Here is a 15271-nt window from a genome sequence, read left to right on the forward strand (position 1 = left end):
TCTTTATTTCATTCTGTTTATTCATTCTGTTCTTTTTCATGTACCTCTTTTATAATTGTTCTCCTCCTAGAAATTCTCGTTTTGGTCTATTGGCTTTGTAACCTTTCCTCTTTGTTTTAATGTAAGCATTTAAAACTACAGATTTTCTTCTCCACACCACTCAGGCTGCATCACCTAAGTCTGATCCATATGGGTTTCCCTTACATTCAGCTGCATATTCTTTTTTCCATTATTAATAGTTCTCTTAAGAGTTGGGGCGCCTGGGTGGCGCAGTCGGTTAGGCGTCCGACTTCAGCCAGGTCACGATCTCGCGGTCCGTGAGTTCGAGCCCCGCGTCCGGCTCTGGGCTGATGGCTCGGAGCCTGGAGCCTGCTTCTGATTCTGTGTCTCCCTCTCTCGCTGCCCCTTCCCCATTCATGCTCTGTCTCTCTCTGTCCCAAAAATAAATAAACGTTGGAAGCAGGTCCTTTGAGGAGGCGAATGAAGTCACATTGACCTCAGAGCTGGAAGAAGGCGGAGACTGAGCAGGATGCCGAGTCTCCTGTAAGATGAGAAAGGGGAGCCTAGTACCTGGGCCCTCTGCAGCGGGACGAAGAGTGGGAGAGCGGGTAGGCCGTGCTTTCCGTTGGCCTCTGTGAGCGCTCCCACCCCAGGAGCCTGGGGAGGTGGTGTGGGGCTCCCGCGGCCGCCAGGCTGGGCCCCTGTGCCGTTGCGGGAGGACTGGGCTGTTCCTAGGCCGCGGCAGCCAGGGTTCCAGGCGGCGGCAGCTCGCAGGGAGGTACCCCTGTGCCAGAGGCCCCGGCCCCAGCTCTGCCAGGGCGCTGGGGTTTGCTCCTGAGTTGGGCTCAAGTGAGCACTGGGGAGGTGGGGGAATGAGGTCCTCGGGGGCACTCGGGTCTGTCCTGCGGCCTGAGAACTCCCTGCCGTTTGGACAGTTACTTTCTTGCATTCCACCCTCTCTGTAAGCTTTTCCAGACTCCACAGGAGAGAGCTCTGTTTCCTCCCTGGCCCCCAGGACAGGCTTTGCCCTCTGGGGCTGTTTTTGTACCCTCTGCTGTGAACACGGGGGCGCCGGAGACCTCTTTATTTACTGGACGCTTCCACAGGCAGGTTCTTCCTCTGGAGTCCTAGGAAAAGTGCAGATGTGGTTCTCGTTCAGTACGTCTGGGTGGGGTCGGGGCTCCCACAGGTTCCTCAGGGAACCCCGGGCAGGTCCACGTTTGAGGACCAGGGTCGGCCATCTCGAACAGAGACTACCAGCCTCTACCCTTTGCACGCGTTTGCATTTTGACTCGGCAGATGTTTTCTCACAAGAGAGCATTCTCACGGAGAAATGCAAGGGGTGCAGGTGAAGCTGACGGGCTCTCTGTGGTGGGCACCCTCCCCACCGCACCCCTCCCGAGGGCCCCCACACCGTCACTCTGCCGTGTGGCATTTCGGGCTCCTCTGTCACGCAGTTTCACACACGTGGGAACGGGGGAAAGACGCAGAGTTGAAACGACAGGGAGGCCGTGCCGTGGGTACCGACCTGCAGCTTTTCACTTAACAAAATGTCCTAAGAACCTTCAGGAAAAGGTGGGGCGCGTTTTGATCCGCATCACTCTCTGGGAGCCTGGGCCGGCCGCACGGTGGGAACTTGGTGTCCGGGGCCCGGTCCGTCGTGTAGCCAGCCTGGTGGCCCTGCTGGCCGTCTCCCCAGCATGACTGTGGCACCGCAGAAGGGGACACACTGAGCCCTCCTAGTCCTAGGGGCAGGATCTGGCTCAGCCTTGCATGGTGTGGATAGCCATGAGACACTGGTGGCCTGGAATGTTCTCCATTCGCTCATTTATGTAACAAAAAGTGAGCCTACCCTGATGCCTGAGGCAGGAAGGAGGGGCAGGAATGACTCGCTGTGCCCACCTTGGGTCTTAGAGATCTTAGAGACTGGTGCCCTTGGTGAGGTCACTTAGCCCTCCGAGGACATTTGCTCCCCACCACTGTGGCATGCAGGCTGTGTGACGGGCTGAGTAAACAAAACGAAGTAATGAAACAGCAACTTAGACAAGGTAGTGGTGACTGGTGCTGTCCCCGGACAGGCTCTTGGTGTCACAGGCCCAGGCTGCTTCCAGTTCGTTGCTCTATCCTTCCTCAGATGTGGCTTGTTGCCGTGGTTCAAGACGGCTCACTCCCGTGTCTGCAGCCAGTAAGAAGGAAGCAAGAAGGCGGGCGGTGTTCTTGCCCTTTAAGGTCAACGTTGATTTTTTTTTTTTATTTTAATTTTTTTTCAACGTTTTTATTTATTTTTTGGGACAGAGAGAGACAGAGCATGAACGGGGGAGGGGCAGAGAGAGAGGGAGATACAGAATCGGAAACAGGCTCCAGGCTCCCAGCCATCAGCCCAGAGCCTGACGCGGGGCTCGAACTCATGGACCGCGAGATCGTGACCTGGTTGAAGTCGGACGCTTAACCGACTGCGCCACCCAGGCGCCCCAAGGTCAACGTTGATTTATTGCTTGAAAAAAAAAATTTCTTTTAGTTTTACTTTTGAAAAAAATTTACATCCAAGTTAGCATACAGTGAAACAATGATTTCAGGACTAGATTCCTTAAAGCCCCTTCCCCGTTTAGCCCATCCCCCCTCCCACAACCCCTCCACTAACCCTGATTGTTCTCCATATTTAAGAGTCTCTTCTGTTTTGTCCCCCTCCCTGTTTTTCTATTATTTTTGTTTCCCTTCCCTTACGTTCGTCTGTTTTGTCTCTTAAGGTCCGCATGTGACTGAAGTCGTACGATTTTTGTCTTTCTCGGACTAATTTCACTTAGCGTAAGACCCTCCAGTGCCATCCACGTAGTTGCAAATGGCAAGATTTCATTCTTTTTGATTGCCGAGTAATACTCCATTGTGCGTGCACCACATCTTCTTTATCCATCCATCCATCAGTGGACATTTGGTCTCTTTCCATCCTTTGGCTCTTGTCGATAGTGCTGCTAGAAACACGGGGGTGCATGTGTCCCTTCAAAACAGCACACCTGTATCCCTTGGATAAATGCCTGGTAGTGCTGGTTGTAGGGTAGTTCTTTTTATTTTTTTTTTTTTAACGTTTATTTATTTTTGAGAGAAAGAGACAGAGCATGAGGGGGAGAGGGACAGAGAGAGAGGGAGACACAGAATCGGAAGCAGGCTCCAGGCTCTGAGCTGTCAGCACAGGGCCCAATGCAGGGCTTGAACTCACGAACCGTGAGGTCATGACCTGAGCCAAAGTCGGATGCTCAACCGACTGAGCCAGCCAGGCGCCCCAGGGTAGTTCTATTTTTAGTTTTTTTGAGGAACCTCCATACTGTTTTCCAGAGTAGCTGCACTAGCTTGCATTCCCCCCCCCCCAATTTTTTTAATGTTTATTTATTTTTGAGAGAGAGAGAGAGACAGAGTGTGAGCAGGGAGGGGCAGAGAGAGAGGAAGACAGAATCCGAAGCGGGCTCCAGGCTCCGAGCCGTCAGCACAGAGCCAGACGCGGGGCTCGGACCCATGAACCGTGAGATCACGACCTGAGCCGAAGTCGGATGCTCAACCGACTGAGCCAGCCAGGCGCCCCTATTTACTTCTTATTTAATAAGCACATATTTAGTACTTACAATGTATTTTATCGGTCCCGACCAGGTGAAGCCTCATTCCAACCTTTTGTTTACTCACATTATAGATAAAGAGACCAAGGCGCAGGGCAGTCCATTGTCCCATGTCACGTAGCTGTGGACGCAGAGCCTGTCACATCGCACCGATGACCAGCCACACACCGCATCTGCTTTCAGGGGAGGCCCGGAAACAGGGTCTTTAGGTGGCCACGTGCCACATCTCCACCGGCAGGAGATGCCACCTCAGGAAGCCGCTTTCTTTGCCCCTCCTCGTCCGTCCAGGTTTCATCCTGAGATGGCGGCGACCCCGTCCCCTCTTCAGGCTCCACTTGTGATCCCAGTTCTCTTGCCGTTTCCACCGTGTCCGCAGTGACGTCCTCCGCCGAGGTCCTGAACCTTCCATTTGTGAAAGACAGGATCTGTGAAGCACAAGAAAGCAGAGCGCAAGAAAATGAGATCGGCCTGTACGGAGAATCAAAACACGGCTGGTACAGTCTCCCCCAGAACCTGGAGCTCACAGCGGCCTTGGTCCCCACGGTCCCACCCTCCCTGGGACCCCAGCAGACCAGGGAAGACTACCGGTGGCGAAGCATGGCCTCTGTGTTGGGTAGGAGGCCGGAGGGAGGCGGGAAGAGCTGAACAGCGGGGGGGAGAGGGAAGGAGAAGGGCGCAGGGAGGAGGGCGGACGCCGTGCAGGGGAGGGTTAGAGATGAAGGTGAGTGAGGACGGGACCTCCAGAGTTCCAGCTTCCGCGTGTGGGTCCCAGCTGTGTGTCCTCCGGCCGCGGGGGGAGCCGAGGTCAAGGCACTGAGGGACCAGGGATGGGGGAGGCTCATCACCACGGATGCACAACCAGAGAGCAGAGAGACCGAGGCCCGGGCCATCCGGGCCGGTGAGGAAGCATCCTGGAGGCCGCGCAGGCAGGATCCCACCCAGACCCCACGCTCGCCACAGAGCCTGAGGCAGGGCTCGATCGCGCCACCCTGGGATCGTGACCCAAGCCCAGTCAAGAGTCAGACGCTCAACCGACTGAGCCACTGCTGTTGGCGGCTGGCCCAGGCTCTACCCACACTCGGTATGGCGAGTCTTCAGTCTTCCTGATGTGCGTTCTAATGTGACGCGGTCGTATCTCGTCGTGGCTTGTGTTGTCTTCGGTGTCGTTTCTTAGCACAAGCTGGCGTGGGGGTGGGGGTGGGGGCGCAGGGGGAGGGAGAGAGCGAATCCCACGCCCCGCGCAGAGCCTCACTTGAGGCTCCGTCTCCCAACCGTGAGATCATAACCGGCGCCGAAATCGAGAGTTGGCCGCTTCACCGACCGAGCCGCCCACGCGTCCTGATCTCATTGTGGTTTTAATTTTTATTTCCCTCATTACCAATGATGTGGAAGATGCTTTTCTGTGCTTGCTGCCATCATACGTCTTCTTTGGTGAGGTGTCTGTTCAGGTCTTCTGTCCGTTTTTTTTCATTTGGGTTGTTTACTTCTGACTCCGTTTTGAAAGTTCTCTGTATTTAATGGCGCAAGTTCTGTGTCAGATACGCGGCTTCCAGACACTTCCTCCCAGTCTGTGACTTGTTTCACTCTCTTAACAGTGTCTTTCAAAGACCGAAAGTGCTTAATTTTGATGAATTGCAGTATATCAAGTGAGCTTTTGGTGTCATGTCTAAGAAAATTTTGCCTAACTTGGGGCACCTGACTTGCTCAGTCGGCGGAGGGTGTGACTCTTGATCTCGGGGCTGTGAGTTCGAGCCCCGTATTGGGTGGAGAGATTCCTTAAAAATAAAATCTTTAAAATAAAAAGAAAGAAAGAAAGAAAGAAAGAAAAAGAAAGAAGAAAGAAAGAGAAAGAAAGAAAGAGAAAGAAAGAAAGAAAAGAAAGAAAGAAAGAAAGAAAGAAAAAGGTTTGCCTAATTCAAAGCCACACCCCTGGCTCTCAATCTCAGAGAGAAGCCAGTTTTCTTTAATGGTTGGAAATACCACATATCAGGAAACGCTTTATGAAATTTTCCACGCAAGAACCCGAATATTTCTGTTTTATGGCATGACGGTGTAAAAAGTGCCCGTTTCTTCCTCAACACGATGCAGCAGGAGCACCACCTTTTGAACATTTTGTGTCACAAACCGGTCGGGGAGCCTCCCCGTCCTGTCATCTCTCCCCGCGGCTGTCGTGACCCCGTTCTGTTAGAATTCGCGTCACCGGGTTGAAAACGGCACGGCCCTGCCCTGCTTAGAACCCACCTGCCCTGCTCTCCTGAGTAATTGGACATTTTGGCCATGTTTACGTGGGGTTTCGTTCTCAGTAAGCACAGTTAACTCAAACAGTGTCAAAGAACCGCCCCTTCCCTCTCCCCAGCGCCTCTGCCGCGACTGTCCTCATAACGTCTGTCTTTCTGGCCACCTCCCGAGGGGCCAGGCCTAACCAGAGGCCTCTCTCCCCTGCACCCACGCCAACTCCTTCCGCCTCCCTGTCCTGCCAGCCCCAGGGCGCACACCGTTGGCTCTTTCAGCCCTTGGAGCCACTTCTGGAGCAACTGCCTGAACAAGCCTTCTTCCCAGGGGGCGCTGGCGTGGCACCCGATGTCACGGGGGTGGGAAGGGAGTCCGAGGGGCGGGAGACCCACGCGGAGCGGGAGCCAGCCAGCAGCCTCACTGCCGGCCTTCTGGCCGGGGAAGGTGCCCATCCGGCTGGGCTGGCCTGGGTTCACGGAGGTTCCGTAGAGGCGGGGGGCAGGCCCCAGGACGCCTAGCCAGGGACCAGGTCACCCTTGGTCCGCCTCAGGTTGCCACCTCCTTCCCCTACAGTCAGTTGGAACTAAAAATATCACCCCCTTGGGTCAACGGGCCGGTGGCCCCGATGGAAGGGGTCTGCGGTCAATTTTGGCGTGTCCCGGCGGCCTCAGGGGGAGAGCACCAAACGTGTGGACTCACTTCGGGTGCTCGGTCACTTTGCACAGCAGCCCGGGGGCTCTGGGGCCTGCCTCAGTATTTCTGCCCTAAAGGGCTACTTCCCCAAAGTCCTGCGAGCGGCATAGACTATGGAAGACTCCTTCTCTGGAGGAAAGGCACTGGGAGGGGTTGCTAGGGACTCAGGTGGGTGGGGGCAGGGTGGGAAGAGCCTTCTTTGGCTGGGTCCCCCCACCAGTGCCCAGCCTTTCAGATCAGAGGACCGTCCCTCCCCTCCCCTGGCCGCTTCCCCGTTCTCGCTGCCCACACGGAGCGACCTGGCTTTGCTCCGGTCTTGGGACCCGTGGCTTTCCATGCCCTGGGGGCTCACAAGCGATCCCGGAGGACACCCCTCCTTGAGCGGGAAGCTGGAGCTGGTTCCCCAGATTCCCGCACGGTATTTCGGGGGCTGAGCGGGTGAGCGTATGGTGGAAAAGGAGAAAGGGGTCCTCTGCGTCTCGGGGGGTGGTGTCGGGACCAGCTTCTTGTCCCGGACCTGCTCTTCTACCTGGACAGAGACCCCCTCGCCTCAGCGCCCCAGCTCAGGGAGGAAGAGGAAGTGGGGAGGCGAAGGGAGGACCAGCCTGGCACGCGGGAGCTTGTTAGTAGGTGTGGAGATGTGAACGCAGGAGTCAGATGAGAGGGAGAGCCGGGCTGTCATCGGGCAGGCTGCCCGCCTCCAGGAACTTGGCTGTCACAGTCCAGGGACAAGTCAACTGCACAGTCCAAGAGGTGCAGTTAAGGCTCTGAGGCAGGCCTGGGGGTATAGCTCAGGGGCAGAGCATTTGACTGCAGATCAAGAGGTCCCCGGTTCAAATCCGGGTGCCCCCTTGCCGAGGTCACTTTTGGCCGTGAAGTCTCAAAGAAGAGGCCAGCAATTCTCATGCCTGCTGCCTGGTGTCTGGGTCCTGTTCTGTCCTCATCTCTAGGGTGGCGGTGAAGGTTCCATGAGGGCACGGCTGGTCATGCTGTGCCACAGGCTGTCCCCCACAGGCAGTGTCCGGGAGCACCTTCACTGCATTAGCAGGAATCTAGACTTCCAGAATGTTTCCTGGCACACCTTCCTTGTGACCTCGTTCTCCAGCCTCACTGATGTGCAGATACACCTGACCCAATCTTTTTTTTTTTTTTTTAATTTTTTTTTTCAACGTTTATTTATTTTTGGGACAGAGAGAGACAGAGCATGAACGGGGGAGGGGCAGAGAGAGAGGGAGACACAGAATCGGAAACAGGCTCCAGGCTCCGAGCCATCAGCCCAGAGCCTGACGCGGGGCTCAAACTCACGGAGTGCGAGATCGTGACCTGGCTGAAGTCGGACGCTTAACCGACTGCGCCACCCAGGCGCCCCTGACCCAATCTTTAAAAACATTTTTGGGGGTGCTGGGTGGCTCAGTTGAGTGTCCCACTCTTTTTTCTTTTTAATGTTTATTTTGAGAGAGAGGGAAAGAGGGAGAGACAGACAGCAAGTGGGGGAAGGGCAGAGAGAGAGAGAGAGAGAGAGAGAATCCCAAGCAGGCTTCGTGCTGTCAGCACAGAGCCCGATGCAGGGCTCGAACCCACGAACTGTGAGATCATGACCTGAGGCGATATTGGGAGTCTGATTCTTAACCGACTGAGCCACCTAGGCGCCCTAAGTGTCCGACTCTTGATTTTGGCTCAGGTCATGATCCCATGGTTGTGGGATGGACCCCTGCATCAGGCTCTGCACTCAGCATGGAGCCTAAGATTGTCTGTCTGTCTGTCTGTCTCTCTCTCTCTGCCCCTCCCCCACTCTCTTTCTAAAAACAAAAAATTATTAAAAACATTCTTTGTTCTTGGGGCACCTGGGTGGCTCAGTCAGTGAAGCGTCCAACTTTGCCTCGGGTCGTGATCTCACGGTTCGTGAGTTCGAGCCCCACGTCGGGCTCTATACCTACTTACAGCTCGGAGCCTGGAGCCTGCTTCCGATTCTGCTGTCTCCCTCTCTCCGCCCCTCCCCTGCTCAGGCTCTGTCTCTCTCTCAAAAAAAATGAATGAACATTAAAAAAAATTTAAAAACAAAACAAAAATCTTTGTTCGTACTCCTCCCTTGGCCTTATTCCTCCTTGGCCTCCTCTACTTCTTCATGTAGCGGGCTCCTCCTTGCCCATGTCCTCCAGAAAGTTCTTTGTCCGTGAATGAATAACACAGTGAGCACCTTCCCCGAGGCTTGGAGTCGGTAGGAGGCTCTCCCTGGGATGAGTGTGAGGTTCCCAGAAACAACCACACTCATCCCGATGAGAGCAAAACACAGGCGCGCAGAGATCCTGAGTGCGGTGCCTGGGTGGAAAGGTGATGATGGGAAGCCATAGGCAGGTGGGGGCATAGCTCAGGGGTAGAGCATTTGACTGCAGATCAAGAGGTCCCCGGTTCAAATCCGGGTGCCCCCTCTCCTCCCTTTTAAGTTACTGAAGCAGGTATTGGAATTTCTGCCTCCATTAAGTTAATGCTCTGTCTTGGGATGAGAATTTAGGATCTGCACCAAGACCAGCCCCAAGAATCTGTCCCTGAGCATCATCCAGACAATACCTCCTGGGATCACATTTGACTGAAGAGGCTGACGAAATTGGCCCCGGCCGCTCCCACCTACCTGGGGACTCTTGACCTTCATGGCCTGCGGGGGGACATCACTTTCCTTCTCTTAATGTCTCATTTTTCTCGACCTTGTTATAATCTCCAGAGAGAAGGCGATCTCTTTGTTCTTACTGCCTCCACGTGTGCAGGATGGACATACATCTTCCTACTCCCCGGGAGGGACTGTGCGGATGAGAGAACATATCAAAAGCAGAGCCTCTGTTCTCTCCCTGGGGATTTCTCAGAGGTGCTGTCTCCACCACAGCCTTAGACCCACTGCATCCTCCCTGCTCCCTCCTTAAAACGCAGGATGGGCATGAAGAATCCTGCAGAGGGGCGCCTGGTGGCTCTGTCGGTTAGGCCTCCGACTCCGGCTCAGGTCATGATCTCGCCGTTCGTGAGTTCGAGCGCCGCGTCGGGCTCTGGGCTGCTAGCTCGGAGCCTGGAGTCTGCTTGGGATTCTGTGTCTCCCACACTCTCTGCCCCTCCCCCAGCTCACACTCTGTCTCTCTCTCTCTCTCTGTCTCAAAAATAAAAACATTAATTAAAAAAAGAATCTTGCAGAGCAATCTCCATGTTCCTTAAAGAGAAAAGTAATTTGAAATGATCTTTCCTAGGAGGACAAATGAAGAAGCTGGGAAATATTGCCAAACAGCTCATTAAAAGCCTCAAAGAGCTTTGGGACGCCAGGGTGGCTCAACTGGTTAAGTGTCTGACTCTTGGTTTCGGCTCAGGTTATGACCGTGCAGTCTGTGAGCCCGAGCCCCACATCGGGCTCTGTGCTGACAGTGCAGAGCCTGCTTGGGATTCTCTCTCTCCCCCCCTGCCCCTCCCCAACACATGCGTGCATGCTCTCTCTCTCTCTCAAAATAAATTAAAAAACTTAAAAAGCCTCAAAGAGCTCACTGGTTAGATAGGAAGTAACTGGTTAGATAGCTAACTAGTTAGATGGGTGGAGATTCAGAACAAATGTGAAACATGGGGCAGCTGGGTGGCTCGGTTGATTAATCGTGGGACTTCGTCTCAGGTCACGGTCTTGCCGTTCGTGAGTTCGAGCCCCTCGTCGGGCTCTGTGCTGACAGCTCAGAGCCTGGAGCCTGCTTTGGGTTCTGTGTCCCTCCTCTCTCTCTGTCCCTCCCCCACTCCTGCTCTGTCCCGCTCTGTCAAAAATAAATAAATGTTAAAAAAAATTTTTAAAGAACAAATGGGAAACAGAAAGAGAAGCTCTACATGAGAAGCTGCTTTAGGCCTCAGTCCAGAAGAGGCAGGGGAGAGCCTAAGTGAACTTCTGGAAGTCTCTCAGGACCAGGGGATAGAAGTCAGAATTCTGGGCCCACCTAGAGGGTAAACTGAATGAAAAAAGCTCCTGTAAGAATTTGTAGCTGGTCTTGTATCATTCGAATGGCCCAGAAAACTCAAGCCTTGAAATTATGTTAAGGTATCCTGACTGCTAGAGCCCCTCAGATACCTGCAAAAAACAAAGGAAGGATATTATCATCTCCACCTGGCTTCAAATCAGTCCCACAAATACATTTCTGAATACATTGTTCAGTAGGCAGTCAAGAATAACTATTTACACAAGGAGGCAAAAATCACCAATAAAAATCAATAGAAAGAACAGGCCGCAGAACTAAACACAGGAACTTTTGTATTAGAACATCCAGAAACACACTATACAAAGATAATGCTTACTGTTTTCAAGAAGGTAAGAGACAAGCTTGAAAATTTCAGTAGGAAGCTGGAAAGCATAAGCAATAACTAAGAGGATATGAAATGAGAACATAGACATTTTATATCTACAAATCAATAACTAAAATTAAAATCTCAATGGGGGTGCCTAGGTGGCTCAGTCACTTAAGTGTTAGACTTCAGCTCGGGTCATGATCTCATGGTTCGTGAGTTCGAGCCCTTCAGTGGGCTTTCTGCTGTCAGCACAGAGCTGGCTTTGGATCCTCTGTCCCGCCTCTCTCTCTGCCCCATCCCCACTGGTTCTCTCTGTCTCTCAAAATAAATAAATAAACTGAAAAACAAAAACCTCAATGAATACGTCCATGTTACTCTCAGTGAATAGTTTCAGCCAAAGAGAAAATCGTGAATTAGAACATTGGAATGAAAAACTGTCCATTAGAAAGCATGCAGAGAGAAAAGCATAGCAAACACAGAATAGAGAGTAACAAATTTAGAGGATACAATGAGCAAGTCTCATGTACATTGAAATGGACTCCTGGAAGAGAAAATGAAGTAGATGGAATATTTGAGGAGACAGAGGCTAAGACAATTTTGCCACTTAGGAGTTACTGTAGTAAAATTGCAGAAAATCAGAGACAAGAAACTCACAAACGTCATGAAAAGAAGACCCATTACTTTCAATGAGTTCCAATGAGACACAACAGTGAGTTTTCAAGAGCAACAGTGGAAACCAGAAGGCAGTGGAATTGCATCTACTGAAATACCATAACTGTTAACATAAAATTCTGTACTCGGGTAAAATATCCTTCATGAGTGAAGGTAAAGTAAAGACAATTTCAGGCAAATAAAAACGGAAAGAATTCATCCACAGTCTGCATGCGCTAAAGGAAATTCTAAACGGTATACTCTAAGCAGCAGGGAGATGATTTGGACGGAAGGACGGATGTAGGAAGGAAGACAGAGGCAGAGAAACAGTAAATATCTGAATACATCTAAGTGAGCGTTGACTGTATTAAAAAAATAATGAGGTTGACACAACTTATGGAATAATGAAAAAGGCAAAAGCTGCATATAGGTTGGGAGGAAAGTAAATGGAGTTAAAAGTATTGTAAGATGCTTGTATTACCTGTGTAGAGGGTAAAGCCATTGGTTAGCCATATACTTTGAGAAATAGCTATGCATATGGAGAAGAAACATCATTTATGTTTTTCAAACTATCAGGGGGAAATAATAGCATTATAAAAATCTCAGTCAAAGAAAGAAAGAAAGGGAGAAAAACATAAATAAACACTATAAATTGAAAGCATAAAATAAGGAGGTAGATTTGAATACAAATACATCAGCAATTACATTAAAAGTAAATAAGTTTAGTGCCCCAGGTAAAAAGACAAAGATTATCATATTGGGGTTAAAGCAACCGACGAACTATATTCTATTTACAAAAGATACCAACTACAACCTAAGGTTACAGAAAGATTAAAACCTAAAAGGAGGAAAAATATATGGCTGCAGAATATTAACAAAAAGAAGGCAGACAAAATAGACTTTAAGACACGAAATATTGCTCCCACCCTGGATTTCAAGGATCAAAGAGCACCCGCTTGGACCACCCACTTCAGATTTCCCCACCGGTGTCCCAGACTCCATCACTACAGTGACTTCTCAGTGACAGATGACCTTTCTCCATAGAGGTACGACTTTACTGTCCATGTTGGATTCAGCTTCCTCTGCCTTTTGTGACTCGCCTGTACATTTCCTGACTGACCAATGTGGATCCATAGGTAGGGACATCTCTATGCCCCTACTCAGCAGGAAGAAGCAACAGAAGATGGGACCTTTCACCTTCAACAACCTTGAAGATTTAAGGGTCAAAATTTTTCAGGGGGAATATAATGAGGAACCATAAGGGAAGCTGAGGGCCAATCACAAGCTAGCACGACCCCCCCCCCCCCCCCACTCAGGTGGGATATATGTGATATTCCTCAGGCACTCCTGGCTGCCCAAGGACAAAGGAAAGGACAGAAAACAAGTGGTTAAACTTATGGTCTCCATCAGGTTACAAATATCTCATCAGTAGCCTAATCTCCAGGAACCCCCTACTATCTTAATGATAATGCTTTGCTAGAGGGAAAAACAACCTTAGCTTGGCAATAGCTAGGCCTCCAGTAATCTGTAAATCCTCTTTAGCATATGGAAATCCCTTTTAGAAACTTTCTCTTGACTTTACCTCCCCCAACTCCATAGTGTCTAAGCGGTCACTCTGCACAACCCCAGTGCAGCTTTTCTGGCCCATGGGTCCTGTCTTTGTGCTTTAATAAAATCACCTTTTTGCACCAAAAAAAAAAAAAAAAAAAAAAAAAAAAAGACACGAAATGTTACTAGAGACAACAAGATCAGTTATTAATAATCAAAGGCTGAATTTATCAGGAAGATGTAAGAATTCCTAATCTCTATGCTGCTAGTAACACAGCTTCAAAATATGTAAGGCAAAAACTTGACAGAATAACAAAGAGAAATAAACAAATTTAGAATTTGAGTGGAAAATTTTTACATACCTTTCTCACTCATGAACAGAAGGGAGCAGAAACATCATGAATAATTAAAAATTTTGTTTAGTTTCTTTCCCCCATAGCTTTATTGAGGTACAACTGACAAATAGAATCGTAATATATTTAAAGTGTACAATGTAATGATACGATTTACGTATAGATTGTGAAATGGTTACCACAATCAAGTGAATTAATACACCCATCACCTCAGATAGTTACCTTTGTGTGTGTGTGTGTGTGTGTGTGTGAGAGAGAGAGAGAGAGAGAGGATGCTTAAGATCTACTCTCAGCAACTTTCAAGAATACAGTACAGTATTATTAACTATATTCACCATGCTGTACATTAGATCTCTGAAACGTATTTATCTTATAACTGAGAGTTTCTACCCTTTGACCAACATCCCCCCATTTCCTCCACCCCTCAGCCCCTGGCAACCACCAATCTACTCTCTGTATCTATGAGTTTGACTTTTTAAAAAATTCCACATATAAGTGATACCATGCGGTACTTACCTTTTTTTTTTTTTTTGGCTGGCTTATTTTGCTTAGTACGATTCCCTCCAGTTTCACTAGATGGCAGGATTTCCTTCTTTCTAATGGCTGAATAATATTCCACTGTGTATGTGTAACATTTTCTTGATTCATCCATTGATGGACCCTATATAGGCATTTAGAGAAATACGTATAGCTTTGAGCAATATGCTGGAAAAGAAGATTAAAAATAAACTAAGAATCCATCTCAAGAAGTTAAAAAAAAAACTGGATGAAAGAGCACTATGAGAGGAGAAAGAAATAAAAGAACAGAAATTAATGAAATAGAAAGTGAACACACAGTGGACAGGATTAACAAGGCCAAAGTTGGTTTTTGAAAAGGAAAGATGGATTAACCTCTGGTGAAACTGTTAAGAAAAAGAAGAAAGCAGAAAAAGATAAAGCAATATTATAAATCGAAAAAGAAAAACTGCAGATTCTTTAGACTTTAATGAGCACTATGAAAAATTAATATGTACAAAATTTTTAAATCTAATAAGCATAAACAAAGAACTTACTGTGAGGCAGGCATGATTTTATGTACTTTAAAGATTATTAATTTATCTAATTTTTGTAACCTCTCCACAAACTAGGCACTATCATTGTACTCATTTCTATTATCATGCCCATTTTATATATGGCAAAACTGAGGCTGAGAGAGTTTATCAATTTCGCCAAGGCCCCTCTTGTTAGAACCCAGAATTTGAACCCATGCATTATGCCTTAAGAGTCCAAGGACATTGCCACTGTGCTATGCTGAAATTGATCAAGGACTTAAAAATACTACAACTTAACAAAGTTGACACAAGAAAAAATAGAAAAACTGAATAGTCAGTCATCTAAGTTTTTAAATAGTTTTTTTATTCAAACTGTTATTTGAAACCTTTTGATAAAAAAATTCAGACGAGATGGTTTTACTGGCGAGTTTTGTCTCATACTTAAATAAGCAATAACTATTTTTACGTAAAAATCTGAGAATAGAAAAGGTGGATACATTCTACAACTCTTTTTGTGAGACTAGCACAATCTTAATACCAAAACCCAACGAGGATGGTATAAAAAATGCATAGACCAATCTCATAAAATATAGGTATAAGAAATTAAATAAATTATTATCTAACCCAATTCACAAGTATATAAAAAGGGTAGGACTTCATGACCAAGTTGGATTTATATCGGAAATGCAAAGTATGTTTAATTTTAGAAAAAGCAATAAGTGAAATTCACTATGTAAATAGACTAAAAGAGGAAAATCGTATGATTATCTCAATGGATCAAAGGGGAGGGTTGATAAAATTTCACATCAATCCATGATAAAAAAAAATTCTTTTAAACTAGAAATAGAAAATTCCTTAATTT

General features: G+C 48.6%; 2 non-coding genes across 2 annotated transcripts; both read left to right on the top strand.

Annotated features, from left to right (window-relative positions):
• Window positions 1–7310: 7310 nt before the first annotated feature.
• On the top strand, window positions 7311–7382 carry TRNAC-GCA. Its single transcript has one exon. It is a non-coding gene; the product is annotated as a tRNA-Cys (tRNA).
• A 1505-nt stretch (window positions 7383–8887) lies between these two features.
• Window positions 8888–8959, top strand: TRNAC-GCA. The gene has a single exon. It is a non-coding gene; the product is annotated as a tRNA-Cys (tRNA).
• The last annotated feature ends 6312 nt before the right edge of the window (window positions 8960–15271 follow it).

The sequence above is a fragment of the Prionailurus bengalensis genome, chromosome A2 (assembly GCF_016509475.1).
Source record: "Prionailurus bengalensis isolate Pbe53 chromosome A2, Fcat_Pben_1.1_paternal_pri, whole genome shotgun sequence".
NCBI lineage: Eukaryota > Metazoa > Chordata > Mammalia > Carnivora > Felidae > Prionailurus > Prionailurus bengalensis.